Below are 16187 nucleotides of genomic sequence, written 5' to 3'. Positions count from 1 at the left end.
ACCAGGGTCGATGCTTCTGCATTAACACCACATCCTATCACCGCAGACACCAATTCTCACCCTATGACCACCCGAGCACAACACGGCATCTATAAACCACGCCGTATGCTTAACTTATCCACTTCTGCACCACCTGCTATTTCCCCGTTGCCTAAAACACCAACCCATGCACTATCTGATCCAAATTGGACACAAGCCATGACTGATGAATTTGAGGCTCTTATCCAAAATAAGACGTGGGTACTCTTACCTCGTCCTAAAAATGCTAATGTTATTCGTAGTTGGTGGATTTTCAGACACAAAACCAAGTCGGATGGATCCTTTGAACGCTACAAAGCAAGACTAGTGGGAAATGGTTCAGGATAACTGGCTGGTATTGATTGTGGTGAGACATTCAGCCCTGTAGTAAAACCGGCAACAATCCGTGCAGTTCTCAGCATTGCTTTGTCCAAAAACTTGAATCTGCGTCAGTTAGATGTGAAGAATGCATTTCTTCACGGTGACCTTCATGAAACCATTTACATGCATCAGCCATTGGGTTTCCGCGATCCTGAACATCCTGATCATGTCTGTCTCCTTCAAAAATCTTTGTACGGCTTGAAGCAAGCTCCTCGAGCCTGGTAAAAACGCTTTGCAACCTATGTCACTAAGATGGGATTCACTAATAGTGTATCAGATCAGTCCCTTTTTGTCTTTCGACAAGGCACAGACACAACATTTCTGCTTCTATACGTCGATGATATTGTTTTAGTAACTTCGTCTGACAAGCTGCAAAGTTCCATAATCTCCACTCTCAGCTCAGAATTTGCAATGAAGGACTTGGGTCCGTTGAATTATTTTTTGGGGATTTCTGTTACTCGCTCCCATGGTTCTATGTTCTTATCTCAGCGGAAATATGCTAAGGAAATTATTGACAAAGCAGGGCTCGGGTCATGTAATGTGGCTGCCACCCCTGTCGACACCAAACAAAAGCACAGTCTATCATCCGGCTCCGCTTATCATAATCCCACTGACATCTCTTATGCTGTTCAATAGGTGTGTCTGTTCATGCATGATCCGAAAACAACTCACATGGCTGCCCTCAAACGGATTCTGCTCTACATCCATGGCACCATCGATTTTGGCCTCAGCCTCATTAAAACATCTACGGAACTGCTTACATCATACACCGACGCTGACTAGGCTGGCTTCCCCGACACACGCCGCTCTACGTCTAGGTACTGTGTTTTCCTCGGCGATAACCTTATCTCATGGTCGGCCAAGCGACAGCCCACCCTATCTCGGTCTAGCGCCGAAGCAAAATATCGTGGGGTAGCCAATGTTGTGTCTGAAACCTGTTGGATCCGAAATCTGCTACTTGAACTTGGATGTCCGATTCAAAAATCAACCGTTGTTTATTGTGATAATGTCAGCGCAGTGTACCTTGCGGGCAATCCGGTTCAGCACCACCGCACCAAACATGTTGAAATGGACATTCACTTTGTCCGTGAGAGAGCCGCCAAAGGTGAGGTCCGTGTACTGCATGTTCCATCCCGATACCAAATTGCTGACATCTTTACTAAAGGCCGGTCGTCTCCGCTATTCGACGATTTCCACAATAGTCTCAATGTTTGCCCTCCGAACCCTTCGACTACGGGGGAGTATTAGATATTAGATATTCTCAAGATTATATTGTTTAGTTATAAGATCACACTGTATCTAGTTAGTTAGTCATTCACTACAACGTGAAATCTACATTGTATTTATACTAAATTACACATCAATAATATGGAGTGATTCATACTCTATTACATTTATGGTCAGTGGTTGCATTTGAACAAGAAGAAACATGTATCTTCAAATTCATAACAGATTTCCCTTGTTCCAATGCATCCACTAACAATAAATGGTGGCTTTCATGGGACACGAGTGCCTTAAAACATTTACAATAGCATGAAATTGATGGAGAAGATTCATCAAGTTGTTTGGGCTTATGAAGAAGAACATCCTTTTAGTGTCAAGAAGTTTGTTCTTGATCAGTTAGGAATTAGGAAATACAATTTGGTATATGTTGGAAAGAACAAAGTTGCACTACTTGAGCCAGATGAGATAGAAATGTCTATTAGTTTTCCTAGGAACCGCACAAGGGAAGGTGGGATTAGTCGAATGGATAAATATAAATCGTTTGGTATCTTATTCCCGGTAAGATCTACGGATTTGCAAAGACATTTTTATAGTTTAAAAGTTTGCAAATACATTGTATGAGTGTCATTTGCCGCTAATATTCCTCTTGTTCTCCAATCTAACATATTGTATTAAAATTGAAAACTTATTTCAAATTGATACAGTTGCATACCAATTACCCATACTGGAAAACTTATTCCCAAGCGGGATAACTATGGCGTCTCTATTCTCAGGGATAGAAAGGGCAGACGTTGCTCTTCACCGGCGGAGTAGTAGACTGAAGAATGTAGTATAGAAAAAAGAAAAAGAGAACAAGATAGATCTAGGAAGATCCAAATGCAATTCATGTCCTAATTAGGCTATACAATTGGTTTTTTTTTACTAATAATCACATGGTTTTGATTTGGGAACTATAGAAATATTTATTAGTTGTAGAAAGAGGAAAGATTAAGGAAATGGGTGAATTCAAGGTCTAAATTTTCTTCCCCGAATTTAAAATCTGAATTCTATGAGTGTCTGTGTTTAAACTATTGTAAGGAAATTGATAATTGTTCTTCAAACCCTAAACATCCAACACCTCTAAGACAAGAATAAATTCGGTAATATTTGGCCTAGTCGCAATTTCCATCATCTTCTGTATCGTGCTTGAGATTCAATCCTTTCATAGAAAAAAGCTTAATATGGACATGAAGAACATGAAAGAAATAAGAACAAATGGAGGAGACACATGACCGGTCATTTTTACCTATTTTACATGAAAGCTGAGGAGTGTTTCATGATTAAGTTCATGAAAAATGAAGCCATCCACTTTCTATCTCGAGAATAGCACTCAGTCAATACATCTTTTTTAGCACTATTCTCATATGTACTTGCATGATACAACACAGAGCTATTACATCTTTAGCCCCTTTATACATGTCCTGAAACATTAAAAAATATCATTGCAACAACTATGGATTACCAAGCAGTATCATTTTTGTGGAGATATAAAGCTAGAACCAGATCAGTCATGGACGGCCAAGCGACGTATCAGCATTAGCTGAAGTATAGTTGTGCAATACTTGCCTTGTTCATTGAAAAAGGACATTGTGTTTTATTTTTACTTTTGTTTTTTAAATCCAATTTAACTCTGTGGATTATATAGAGAATAACTTCCCAAATAATCCATTAAAAAAAATTCATGGGAACATTTTTCTTTAGCTATCTGATAAAGAACATAAACAAAAAGGGGATTCAATTAAGCAACTTCCTAAATCAAGTCTTATCCAAAATACAAGCATATATTTTTACCTTTTCAGCATCTAATTGCATTTGTACACAAGAAGAAATAGAGGCCTTAACTGTCTTTCTGAGCAAGAAAAGATCCAATTCAATATTTCCAGCATCATGATCAAGCTTTGGTTCAGTTAGAAGAACGGATCCAGGATAAGTCTCGTTGAGAACTGAAAATTTTATGCATGAAATGTGGCTCCATCAAGCTTCCCTCCCCAGTTTCCAGATAATGCATGAATTCTGGTTGTTCCATGCAATTCCTTCCTTTTTGTAGTTCCTACAGAATGTTAGTTTTGGAATTGAGAATAGATGTGCAAAAGGGAAACGCAAGCAGAGACAAATTAATACAAAAAAGAGTGAATAAAATACAAGCATAGTCGTGCATTATCTCATCTTCAGAATTCAAAGGGCGAGTATGTTAGCATAACTAAATTAAATAATCAAATTATTGTTAAGCAATTATTTTCATTTGATTCTTTGCCAAGTAAAATTGTACTTTGGAATCTGTGTTTTTGTTTAATTATTCTCCACTATGGCTTTTAGTTTATTTCAGCTAATGTTCCATCAAAATGCTTCTCAAAATTCTCAAATTGCTACAAACTTCAAATGAACAGAATGTTAACATGCATACATTACCTGCTCCTGTAGATTCGGATCCATCATTCTACATCTGATCTCAATTCAACTACCCTGTGGGTTCCTAGTCTGCAAACAAGACTTCAAATACGCAAAACCTTAGAAACAAAGTAATGAGATATGAAATGCAAAATTTCCATTAACATCACATAACAGAAGACCGAAAATGTTGTAATTGGTCACCAGAATACGTGACCGAAACACGGAAACAAAATCGTGTCATGATTATTAGAGTAATAAGAACAGGTTAATTAGTTAAATCTTAGATTAATTACTTTAATAGTTTTATTGCTTAAAAGTGTTATTTACCTTTTAGGAGTTTGTTATACTAGTTGTAAATAGTACAGCTGTATTCCTATTTAAGAGTCCCCTTTAGTTATGTAAAGTTTTATCAAATGAATATTAAGAAATCTTACTTTCTCTTTCCTTCTTGCTCTCTTCTCCAAACATTGCGATTCTCTCCCTATATCTCTCTTTCTTCTTCTTCTTCTTCTTCTTCCTCTTTATTCTTATCCTTCATAAACAGTATTCTGCCCTAATTTCTTCTGTCAAAAATCCCTAATCCTGACAAATCGTCATCGAGAACTGAACAGCAGTTCATGTACAATGCGAAACATGAGAATCAAGCAATATTCAAAACCAAGCAAACAGCAAAGTAAATTGATGAAAATTGAAGCAATATCAGTGAGTGAAGGCAATAAACAAAAATGCAGAACAGAATCAAGGCAAACAGAAATAAGAAATGAGTAACCGATAAGCCAAAATCAGAAAACCGAATAGGTTACCAGTTGAAGGGAAAAAAATGCAGATACAATTAAGTAGGAACGGCAGTAATTGCAGGCAGGAATTTGAGAAAGAAGGAGAAGATGAGAGAATGTCGGCCAAATGAGTCTAAATTTACCAAAATTAAGTATAAACTCATATTATATGTTTTTTTTTTTTGCATAGCCATCTGAATCTCCTCTCTTCGGATTTCCATTAACTAAAGACCTGATGCAAAAATAAGAATCAAGATCTAAATCAAGATTGCAGTTTTAATTACAATAAAACAAATGGGTAACACATAAAGACATTTTCTTCAAGATATTCGCTCTTGGGAGTTCGTCATGTATATCTCATAACCAACATCAATCTCAAAGATTTTCAAATTAACAGAAAAATGTATTGAGTTAGTGGCTGTAACATATAGATCAATGACATAACAAGCATAAAAAAAACACATGAAGAACAAAGAAAATTGTAATCTATCTCTATGCTCCAGGAACCAAAGAACAAGAGAGATTTGGAGTGTTTTCTCGGGATTTATGAATACTTAATTAATATATTTTGGAGTGTATTGCATAAAGAAATTAAAACAACATGCACAATTTCCATGAAGTTTTTTCCGAGAATCAATGGATGCTAAAGAACCCGAACCCCACTTGGATCCATCCCTGATTCATAAGTATGGTAGAGAAACTTCAACTTAGCTTTTGGGATATGAAAATCCAATAGCATCCAACAGTATACTTTTGTAGCTCCTTTAACAGAATGTGTCACATGAAAAGTTGATAGTAATCTTTAAAATTCACATTATGTGTTTTCACATTTTTTTGTAGCTCCTTTAACGGAATTATAAAGTTGAACATATTTCAAGTAATCCTATCATGAGTGTAATTATAAACAAACACATCATCTAACAAACGTATTTAACAATAGATCTATTGAAATCACCATTAGAATCAAAAACTTAAAGCTCTTTAGATCTTTAGTTAAGCAAAATTAAATCAAAAACTTGCCATTAAAACATGAAAACCAACAAAGCAAAAGTGCAAAGATTTACCATAAAATTGTAAGCACTAACTGGATTGGTTAAGCAAAATAGTTTCCTGTAAAAAAATCATCACGGAATCAAAATCCATATGAGAAATTGCAATTTCCCAAATCAACAAAAACACAGAAAGAAGGGTTTCTACCGAATTAAGCTTGATTCTTCCTTCATAGTCCGTTCCCCCACATCAGAAATTTACCGGACCGTAATCCTAATCGCATAAAAAGTATTGGTGAACGCTAATTTAATTGGGTTTCATAGATTTGATTGAGCCACTTTCTGGAGAAGATAAACCCTAATCCTAATCACATAACAAGTATACATAATCGCTATTCGGCGACTGAGAAGGAGGGGCTATCCGCGATTGCGATCTCGCAGAGGAGATATCAATGTTGAATGCCTATATCTATGAACAATAGGTAACCCTAATCGCTATTCGGAGATTGAGGAGGTGCGGAGAAGAGCAAAGGTCTAACTTCACTTATATAGGTATTGAATTTGTGTGAGATATTGAATTTGTGCAAGACAATAGGCTTCAATTTCAATTACCCCTAAATTTTGAAAATTTTCTAAATTCTCCTATATTATTATCTAATTACATTCAATATCCTTATTTTCTTGTCAAATTCCATTTAATAACTCTTAGGTGCCGTTTGGTTCACAGAATGGAATAAAATGGCTATTTCAATAGAATAGCAAAGAATGGAATAGGAATTCCTAGCAATAATTATTTCTTTGTTTGGTTCGTGGAATAAGATAGAATGTAATAGATAATTTTTTTATTCAAAAGACAATATTACCCTCAAATGTAATGTCTTATTTCTTATTAAATTTTAAATATTACTATAAATTGTTCAAATATTTAATATATATTATTATTTAATATAGAAAATAGAAAAACGTGAAAAAACGCAAAAAAAAAACGTAAAAATTTGTTAAAAACACGAAAACGTGAAAACACAAAAAGTGAAAAAATTCTGAAATCACGAAAAGTAAAAATATTTAAAACAAAAAACATGAAAAGGTGGAAAAATAAGAAAATGTGAAAAAACACGAAAAACACGAAAACGTGAAAAGGTGTTAAACACACGAAAATGTGAACTATGCGTTTATTACGTTTTTTCATATTTTCATGGTTTTTGTATTTTTTTTTTACGTTTTTTTGTTTTCCAAGTTTTTTTGTTTTTCGTGTTTGTTCACATTTTTGTATTTTTCCCATTTTGTCACGTTTTCGTGTTATTCATGTTATTGTTTTTTTTGTATTTTTTCATTTTTTCTCGTTTTCACGTTTCAGTTTTTCGCGTTTTTGCATTTTTCACATTTTGTTACTATTTTGTATTATTCATGTTTTTTCATGTCTTTCGTGTTTTTTACGTTTTCATGTTTTGTTTGCGTTTTTCACATTTTCATGTTTATCGCGTTTTTCACATATTGTCATATTTTTGTGTTTTAGTATTTTTTACGTTTTCGTGTTTTTCATATTTTTTCACGTTTCGTGTTGTCACTTTTTCGTTCATGTGTTTGCTTTTTTTTTCATTTTCTTGTTTTTCATGTTTTACACACTTTTTTTTTTGCATATTCTTGTGTTTGTAACTTTTTTACGTTATTCACGTTTTTTGTGTTTCATTTTTTCGTATTTTTACATTTTTTAACGTTTACATTTTTCCATTTTTCACGTTTTTTTATGATATAAATTATGAATTCGTCAAAATATATAGGATTTAGGAAATTGGCTAGAGTGGATATTGAGAGTTTAATGGAGGATAATTTTATAAATTACAAAAATACAATATTAGGAATAGGCTATTCCTTGAATAAATTGAAGAATAGTAAGGAATATGGATTTTATGGAATAACTATTCTATCCAAAACATTGAACCAAAGTAGGAATAGCTATTCATTAGGAATAGCTATTCTATTCCCCCTTTATTTCGCGAACCAAACGAGTCCTTAAAGCTCATTTGGTTCGCGGAATAGAGGAGAAATAGAATAGTTATTCCCACTTTTGGTTCAATTTTTTTTATGGAATAGTGTTATTCTATGGTTCAATTTATCAAAGGAATAGATATTACTAATATTGTATTTTAATAATTTACAAAATTACCCTCCATTAAATCATCAATCTTCTCTCTAGCCAATTTCTCCAATCCTATAAATTTTGGCGAATCCATAATTTATATCATAAAAAACGTGAAAATGGAAAAATGGGGAAAACATAAAAAAAAATTAAAAATATAAAAAATATGAAACACGAAAAACGTGAATAACGTGAAGACGTTACAAAACACGAGAATATGTAAAAAAAGCAAAAAACATGAAAACTTAAACAAATACGAAAAAGGAAAAAAAAAGCAAACACACGAAATAGGAAAATAAGACGAAAAAATGACAAAACATGAAATAATAAAAAACGTGAAAAATACAAAAAACACGAAAATGTGAGAAATACAAAAAAACGCAAAAAAATATTAAGACACCAAAACGTGACAATACGTGAAAACGCGATAAACATAAAAATGTGAAAAACGCAAACAAAACACGAAAACGTGAAAGAAAACGTGGAAAACAACGTGAATGACACGAAAAACTAACAAAATGCGAAAAAGCAAAAAACCACAAAACTAAAACGTTTTCACGCGAAAAATGAAAATATACAAAAAAAAAACATATAATATGAGTTTATGCTTAACTTATTAATGTTTCATACTTAACTTAATTTTGGTTAAATGGATTTAAAATCCAAATTTAACTTAACTTTTCATAACTCATAAATTAACTAAAAAACGAGTCTCCATTGGAAACGAAGGGGCAGTTAAAGTCTTTTGCAATATTGAAAAACATGTAAGTAATTTAATGTTTCATTTTTTTCATCATGAGGGTCTTAATATGACTAAACATAAATGATCAAGTACATCAGGATGTTACAAATTACACTTCTAGCCTCTACTTATTATTATTATTTTTAATATTCTTAAAGAAATTATATTGATAGCAGCTCATTTCCTATATGGTTTCTTGGTTTTCAGGTGAGTACTAGTTAAGACAAATATTCAGTTCTACTAGAGAAGAAGTAAGCAGATGAAGAAAGAAAATGACCAACTTGTTGCTTAAAAGAATTGGGTTCGAGAGACACCAATAAAGTCTATCATTGGTAACCACATATTTTGTATTATAAAAGGAGAGTGACAGAAAACTTAACACCTAGATCAAGTTTTAAGTTCTACCAGAAAAGAAGTAAGCAGATGAAAAAGGGATGTGGCACTGTAAATCTGTCGCATTCTTCGAACCTCTCGAGTTATACTTTTGTAGCTCCTTTAACGGAATGTGTCACATGAAAAGTTGATAGTAATCTTTAAAATTCACATTACGTGTTTTCACATTTTTTTTTTGTATTTGTCGTGTTTTTAGTGATTTCACATTGTTTTTTGTTTTTCACGTTTGAATTGTTTTTGCGTTTTTTCATATTCTTTCCGTTTTTCATATCTTTTCTTAAATATTATATATTATATATTAAATATTTGAATAATTGATTGTAATAATTAATATTTTTTTAGGTAAATGATCTATTAATTAAGTTAAATTCTTATATATTCTAATACAATGCAAGAATAACTTTACTATACAATAACTACCTAATATGTATATACCATATATAATATTATAATAAATAACTTTCCTATACAATGAATGGCCTAATATGTATATATAATATATAATATTCTAACATTAAAAATATTTGTGGAATATTATTTATTTTACTAAAAGCCAATTTTTAATATACATATATAAATATACGCGAAAATAAACGAATTTTAGCAAAAGATGATTTCAAATAATATTTCCATTTTGGTTTAGATCTTGATCAAATCTAAAATAACATTTCAGATTAGTTTGTACTTTTATGCGTATATATAACATATTACTTTGTAAAAAAAAAAGTAAACATAGTCTTTACCATAACATATATACTGAGTTTAGACGAAGATTTTGGATGGTTATTTACATAATCGAGGTACGGGATAGTTTCGAGATTTTGACAAAAAAATTAATTTGACATAAAGATGGAAAACTAAAATGCTAAAATGATGGCATTTTATCATAGTTTAATGAAAATAAATAAGTGCTTAAGAATTAAAATGAAAAGAAATAGTTAAGAATTATATTAAGATTAACATGCTAGTATACCTCATTGAATCATTGATTGGTTAATTGATTAATAGAATTAACCGATAGATTTCTAATAGCTTGATAATTTGATTGTGTCCATTATTTAGCTTTATTATTTTAATAATTAATTTAATCAATTAAACTAACGAGATAATCATTTCAATTAATCAATATTAATCACTCAATTTTATTCATTTTCTATTTGGAAAATAAAAATGAAAGAATTAGAGGGATGAAATTGAAGGTGAAATTTAATATTTTGGAGTGAAATTGAGATTAAGAAATAATAATAGGTGAATTGGGAGGGCCTAATTGAGGCAAATGAAAATTAACAGGGGTCAAATTAAAACATAAACGAACACTACAAGGAAAAAAGGTTTTTCTTTTTTGAAACCAAACAAAATGGTATTAAGAAATAAAAAAAGATTCATTACAAACTATAGAAACCAAGAAATCAGGAATCGAAAAATCACTAAATAAACTAGCATTGGACCGAGCATGCCTAGCCATAGCATGAGCCGCTCCCTTCGCTAATCTCGAGATGAAGGTCATAGGATAATATGGATGTCTAAGTAGAATCTGTTTGATATCATCAATAACCACTCCCACCTCTGAGCAATCTGAAGCAGTACCAAGTAATTTGTATGTAACAACCTTCGCATCACTCTCAAAGATCACATTACTAAAGTGCTTAGACTCACACCAATCCAAAGAACTCTTAATTGCAATATATTCAGCAAGAGGGGTAGAATAATACCCGCCCCAACACTACTAAAGCAAGCCAAAACCTTACCCGAATGATCTCTGAGGACCACCCCTGCGCCATACCGCTCCTCGTCTGCGAACAAAGATGCATCCATGTTGTGTTGAAACACCTTTCCACATGATTTTGATTTGACAAAATTATTTAAGTATGATTAATTCACTATGATAAAAATATTCTAACACATTAAATTTAAATGCTTTGATTTATTAATAATAATGTGTTTGTTCAATGTTGAGTTAATTGATTTATAAGATTCAAGACATCAAAAAAAAAAGTATAAGGCCCAAAAGCCCACAAGAGAAAGTCAAGCCCAAGTCAACTATTGAAAGCCACACAGCCCAAGCAGATCAAAACGCAGCTCAAGCTGAATGAAACGCAAGCCCAGTGAAGAGAAGGATTGAGAAGCCTTCTCCAAAAGCTTCAAGACGAAGCTGTTGAGTTGTGCGACAAGGAAGTCAGGTCAGCGGCTGACCTGAATAAACTTGGAGACAAAGTATTTCTACTTCGGGTAAAGTTCAGCAGAAACAGGAAGTTGTCTGGAAGACTTTGCCAAAAATATAGAGACACTCTGACTAGCCTGATGAAAAGCAATTGAGCACTGCCGAAGATAGAAGATGAAGGATTCTTATTGGCCGAAGACACTGAGCACTGACTGAGTGAAAGCGGCAGGAAACCGTTTCCCTCCAATGGTTATTTCGAAATTCAAAATGACCGGTGCCTCAAGTGTCACTATAAATAGGCCTCTCAAACGCTTCATTCGATGCAGATCTTCAACAAGTCCAAACGCTGACCAAATCATTACTCAAAGTTTTGTATTAAAAAAGCAAAACAAATCTTACACCAATTCATATTCTTATGTAAAAGTCTAGAGTGATTTATTTCATCTAAAGTGTTCTTAGCTTCTGTTTAGAACAAAACACTTATCAGTTCTAGAAGAATAGAAAGGAGACGTTAAGTTGCTCGGTTATAGCACTCAGCGGTAGAAATATGATTGAGTAGAGGAATAGAGGAAGGTACTCTTGTATACTCAATTGCTATTGTAAAAGGTTTGTACTCTACCTTTAAAGAGCTTAGTAGAGGATTTGAAACGCTCGGAAGGAATTCCGGGGACTGGACGTAGGCGGAGAGGCCAAACTAGGATACGTCTGCTGAGTAATATCTTTCTAACCCTTAACTCCTTTATATATTGCTTGCTAAAATACTGCCTAGTAAAACACTAAAAAGAACATAAGCTGAGTTGAGTGAACTGAGGAGCTGAGTTCAGGAATAGACTTAAGTGCTATCTCTTGACTCAAGAATAGAAGCAGTCTTAGTCACCCGTTGACTAAGCTTGTATCTGAAACTTACTCAGTACCACTATGCTAAAAAAGACTAAGTTAAGGTCTTAAAAGAAAAACAAGTCAGCCTTAACGTGAAATTTTTTAAATAGTTCCTAACCCCCCCCCCCCTTTGGAACTAATATTGTCACGTTACACGGGACCAACATGTTGCACTTAGAAAATCCCATTGTCGGCCTCTGCCATTGACCCTCAACCGTACTACCATGTCTCCTCCCCTCCCTACCGACTCTAGTGTTGGCCGTCTGCCATTCCGCCACCATCAAATTTTCCTGCCGAACCACCCCCTCAACGCCTTCACCTTGGTAATTCCAAAAAGTCATGTTTCTATTTTCCCAAATAGCCCAAAGCAAAGCAACTATCTTAACCACCAAATTTGCGAAAGCCGTCCTAACCATTTCTAGAGCCCAATCCTCCACCCACTCCCACTCGACCCCTGGACCCGTAAGCCCCGCCTTTTGCCAGCATGCTCTAGCAAACTCACATCCTGGAAACAAATGCCATCCATGCTTAATGTCAGCCTTACACACCACACAATCAATTGAGACCGGAATTTGCCTATGTGATAGACGAAGTCGCAAAGGCAAAATTATAGCACAAAACCGCCGCAAGAATAGACGAATTTTAGGTGGAATATCTAGCCTCCAAATCTTCTGCCATCCCAAATATTGTGCAGTACCCTAGTGGAGAGAAGCTAACCTCCTATATCCTGATTTGACCGAATAGGATCCATTAGAATTAAAATACCATAGAATCGAGTCATCTCTATTGCTGAACGACACCACCATGTTAAGAATACACTCCCTTTCCCCCGGGTCTAACCATCATTCAATCTTTCCCCTATCCCAAAGATGGGTACCTGTAATAAAGAGATCTGATATAACTGCAAGCTGATTCTCTTCCGTGCAAGCTGACTCGATCATTCTCTTCTCATCATTAATGAGCCAAGGATCTTTCCAAATGGAAATCTGATCACCCCGCCCAATTCTCCACCTTACTCCATCTTTAATGACCTGAAAGCAACACCAAATACTTCTCCAAACTAAACTTGGGTTATTACCCAACTGAGAAGATAAAAAAGACGTGTGAGGATAATATTTAGCTTTGAATAAACGGCTCACAAGCGACATAGGGTTCTCAAGCAGCTTCCATCCCTGTTTCCCTAAGAGAGCAAGATTAAAATCATGGAGATTTCTGAACCCCAACCCACCATTATCCTTCCCGACACACAATTTGTTCCAACTACACAAGTGAATCCTCCTAGCTCCATTCTCCTTCGTTCCCCACCAAAAGGAATTCATCATTTTCTGTAGCTCATCACATAAAGACTTAGGTAATATAAAAGCGCTCATACAAAACATATGAAGGGATTGAGCTACAGAACTTAATAAAACCTCTTTACCAGCATTGGATAGGAAACGATAAGACCAACATTTGAATCTTATAAGCAACCTTTCTTTTAAAAAGCTAAAAATAGCTTTTTTAGACCTTCCAATTAGAGAAGGGAGCCCTAAATATCTACCCGTGTAAAAAGGAAGGTGAATCCCCAAAATTCCTTTCACCAACTCCTGACACTTCAAAGAAATATTAGCACTCAAGAAACTTCCAGACCTCTGATAGTTAACTGCTTGACCCGACATCAACTCATAAGACTGAAGAATGTTGGCCACCACCCTACACTCAGCTTCAGTTGCCTTAAAAAACAATATACTATCATTTGCAAAAAAAAAAAACAAATGAGAAATAGAAGGAGTTGATGGACAAATTCGACACCCAATTACATATCCTTCAGCTTCTGCCTGTGAAATAAGTTTGGATAGTACCTCAACACAAATGATAAAAAGATATGGAGAAAGTGGATCACCCTGTCTAAGCCCTCTTTTAGGAGTAATCAGGCCCACCACCTCAGAATTGACCCAATCTCATAAGACACAGTTGTAATACACATCATCATCCAATAAACCCATATCGAATCAAATCACATGCGAATAAGAACGGCTTTCAGGAAGCCCCAATCAACCCTATCATAAGTCTTACTAATATCAATTTTTAAAACAACCTCTTCCTTTCAATTTCTCCAGTTTCTTTTCATATAGTGAAGGGACTGAAATGCAATTTGGACACTATCAATAAGTGACTAACCCGGGACAAATGCCGACTGACTCTCAGAAATGCTCTTAGGCAAAAAATACTTCAAACGATTTGCTAACACCTTAGCAATTAGCTTATAAAGAACTCTACATAGCGAAATTGGCCTAAGATCAGTCATACGCTCAGGATTGTCACATTTGGGAATTAGAGTGATAACAATGTCATACTCTCAAACATTAATTCTTAATGCATTTATTGAGTGTAAAATATACAATCCTATTATTAATGAGTAATATATATATATATATATATATATATATATATATATAATGTTGATTTTGACTAAAATTTCGCTAATTAATTAGTTGTAATAAAAAATCTCACCAACTGTAACTTAAAAAAACCCGTTGATTAATTTAGGTGTGGCTTCTGCTTCTGGATCCTTCCAGCTATTGGGTTGAAAATTGATCCTTGGGCCTTTGATCTAAGTTCAAGGCCTTTGTGCATATACCTTTCTTATTTACATTTAATCAAACATACACTTAACAAATACATTAGTCCAAATTATATCAACATTTAATTTTAATGTTTTACTAAGTATAAGATTATTAATTTCTTTTAATATTTTTTTCATAATCAAAGTCAGTGTGGAAATTATGTTTCAACACTAGGGAGGGATAAGTTTGAACTTGGAGTTGGACATGTGTCTTCATTGGTTGTCTATTTGGAAAAAGGGTGGAGGTTGTATGATTTAGAGACAAAAGAATTATTTATTTATCGTGATATAAAAGTTTTTTGAGACAAAAATTTTGTTTGCTACTTTAGCACTTCGTGTACTTATTAGTGAAAATGCTCCTCATCACTCTATGGAATGTTATACGGTGAAATTAGTGGAAAGTAATAACGGTTAAGAAAATTCGATGTTAGAATAAGAAGGTGGGGTAATGTGAATGTTGGGAAAGATGGTGCTACAAGTAGTTGTACTAGCAATTAGCCGGAGGGTGAGCAGTTGTAGGCTGCCAGCGATGGGATGGGTGGGCTAGTAGTGTCGGTGCAGCAAAACAGAGGATAGCCCATGGATGGCTCGACCTCGACACTCAAAGAGATTCCTATGGGTCGTGGGATGTGACCTAAGATTCCGTCATCTAAGCTACGTGATTTTGTAACTCATACCATATGGAAAAAGAGTCCCCTCGAGAGTTCACCGACTTCATCATCCTCCTTAGGGACTCCTTATCCTATAACTCACTTTGTTAACTGTGATAATTTTTCCACAAAACATCACAAGTTCCTTACAATAATCAATGCAGGAAACGATGCAAAGAATTTCAAGGAAGGTACATAAAGTGAGGGTTGCTGAAAAGCAATGGTTGAGGAGATTCGAGCTCTTGAAGATCAGGGGACTTGGGAACTTGTGGATTTAACCTAGGTAAAAAGGTTTTTAGAAACATATAGGTCTTCATTGAGAAGCATGATGAAAACGACAATTTACAGCGATTAAAAGCGCGATTAATGTGTTTTGGGAATCGCCAAGTTGAAGGGAATGCATACAATGAGACATTCACTTTTATAGCTAAAATGGTCACCATTCGGACATTTTTAACCATACCCATGGTTAAGAAATGGTATGTTTACCAAATGGATGTTCACAATGCCTTCCTTCATGGGGACTTTGAGGAAAAAGTGTACAGGTCCTGAGTTTGACAATGATAGTCAGAAGTAGTCTACAGGTTGAAGAAGTCTTTGTACAGTTTGAATCAAGAACCAATATGATGGTTTGGGAAGCTGGTAGGGGCATTAAAGAGTTATGGTTTTTTGCAGTCTTATTCAGATTACTCTTTTTCACTCTAATAAGAGGAAAGATTCAAATTAATTTGTTGATGATATGCTAATTATAGGGAATGATGACCTTGCTTTGAGTACCTTCAAAGTAAATTTAGGCTGA

At 34.4% G+C, this 16187-nt stretch overlaps 1 long non-coding RNA gene across 3 annotated transcripts; it reads right to left on the bottom strand.

The window, feature by feature from the left end:
• Window positions 1-3091: 3091 nt before the first annotated feature.
• On the bottom strand, window positions 3092-6324 carry LOC136208478 (uncharacterized). 3 transcript variants are annotated; one of them, XR_010677174.1, is made up of 6 exons: window positions 6027-6324; window positions 5894-5939; window positions 4973-5061; window positions 4488-4635; window positions 4072-4152; window positions 3092-3712 (listed from the first exon to the last, which is right to left on the bottom strand). It is a non-coding gene; the product is annotated as an uncharacterized lncRNA (long non-coding RNA). The 3 variants fall into 3 exon arrangements; XR_010677173.1 differs by lacking the exon at window positions 4973-5061 and having other exon boundaries at window positions 4488-4656; XR_010677172.1 differs by lacking the exons at window positions 4488-4635; window positions 4973-5061 and having other exon boundaries at window positions 4072-4140.
• Between the last annotated feature and the right edge of the window lie 9863 nt (window positions 6325-16187).

This window comes from Euphorbia lathyris, chromosome 10 (genome assembly GCF_963576675.1).
Source record: "Euphorbia lathyris chromosome 10, ddEupLath1.1, whole genome shotgun sequence".
Classification (NCBI taxonomy): Eukaryota; Viridiplantae; Streptophyta; class Magnoliopsida; order Malpighiales; family Euphorbiaceae; genus Euphorbia; species Euphorbia lathyris.
This window is presented reverse-complemented; position numbering and strand designations above follow the sequence as displayed.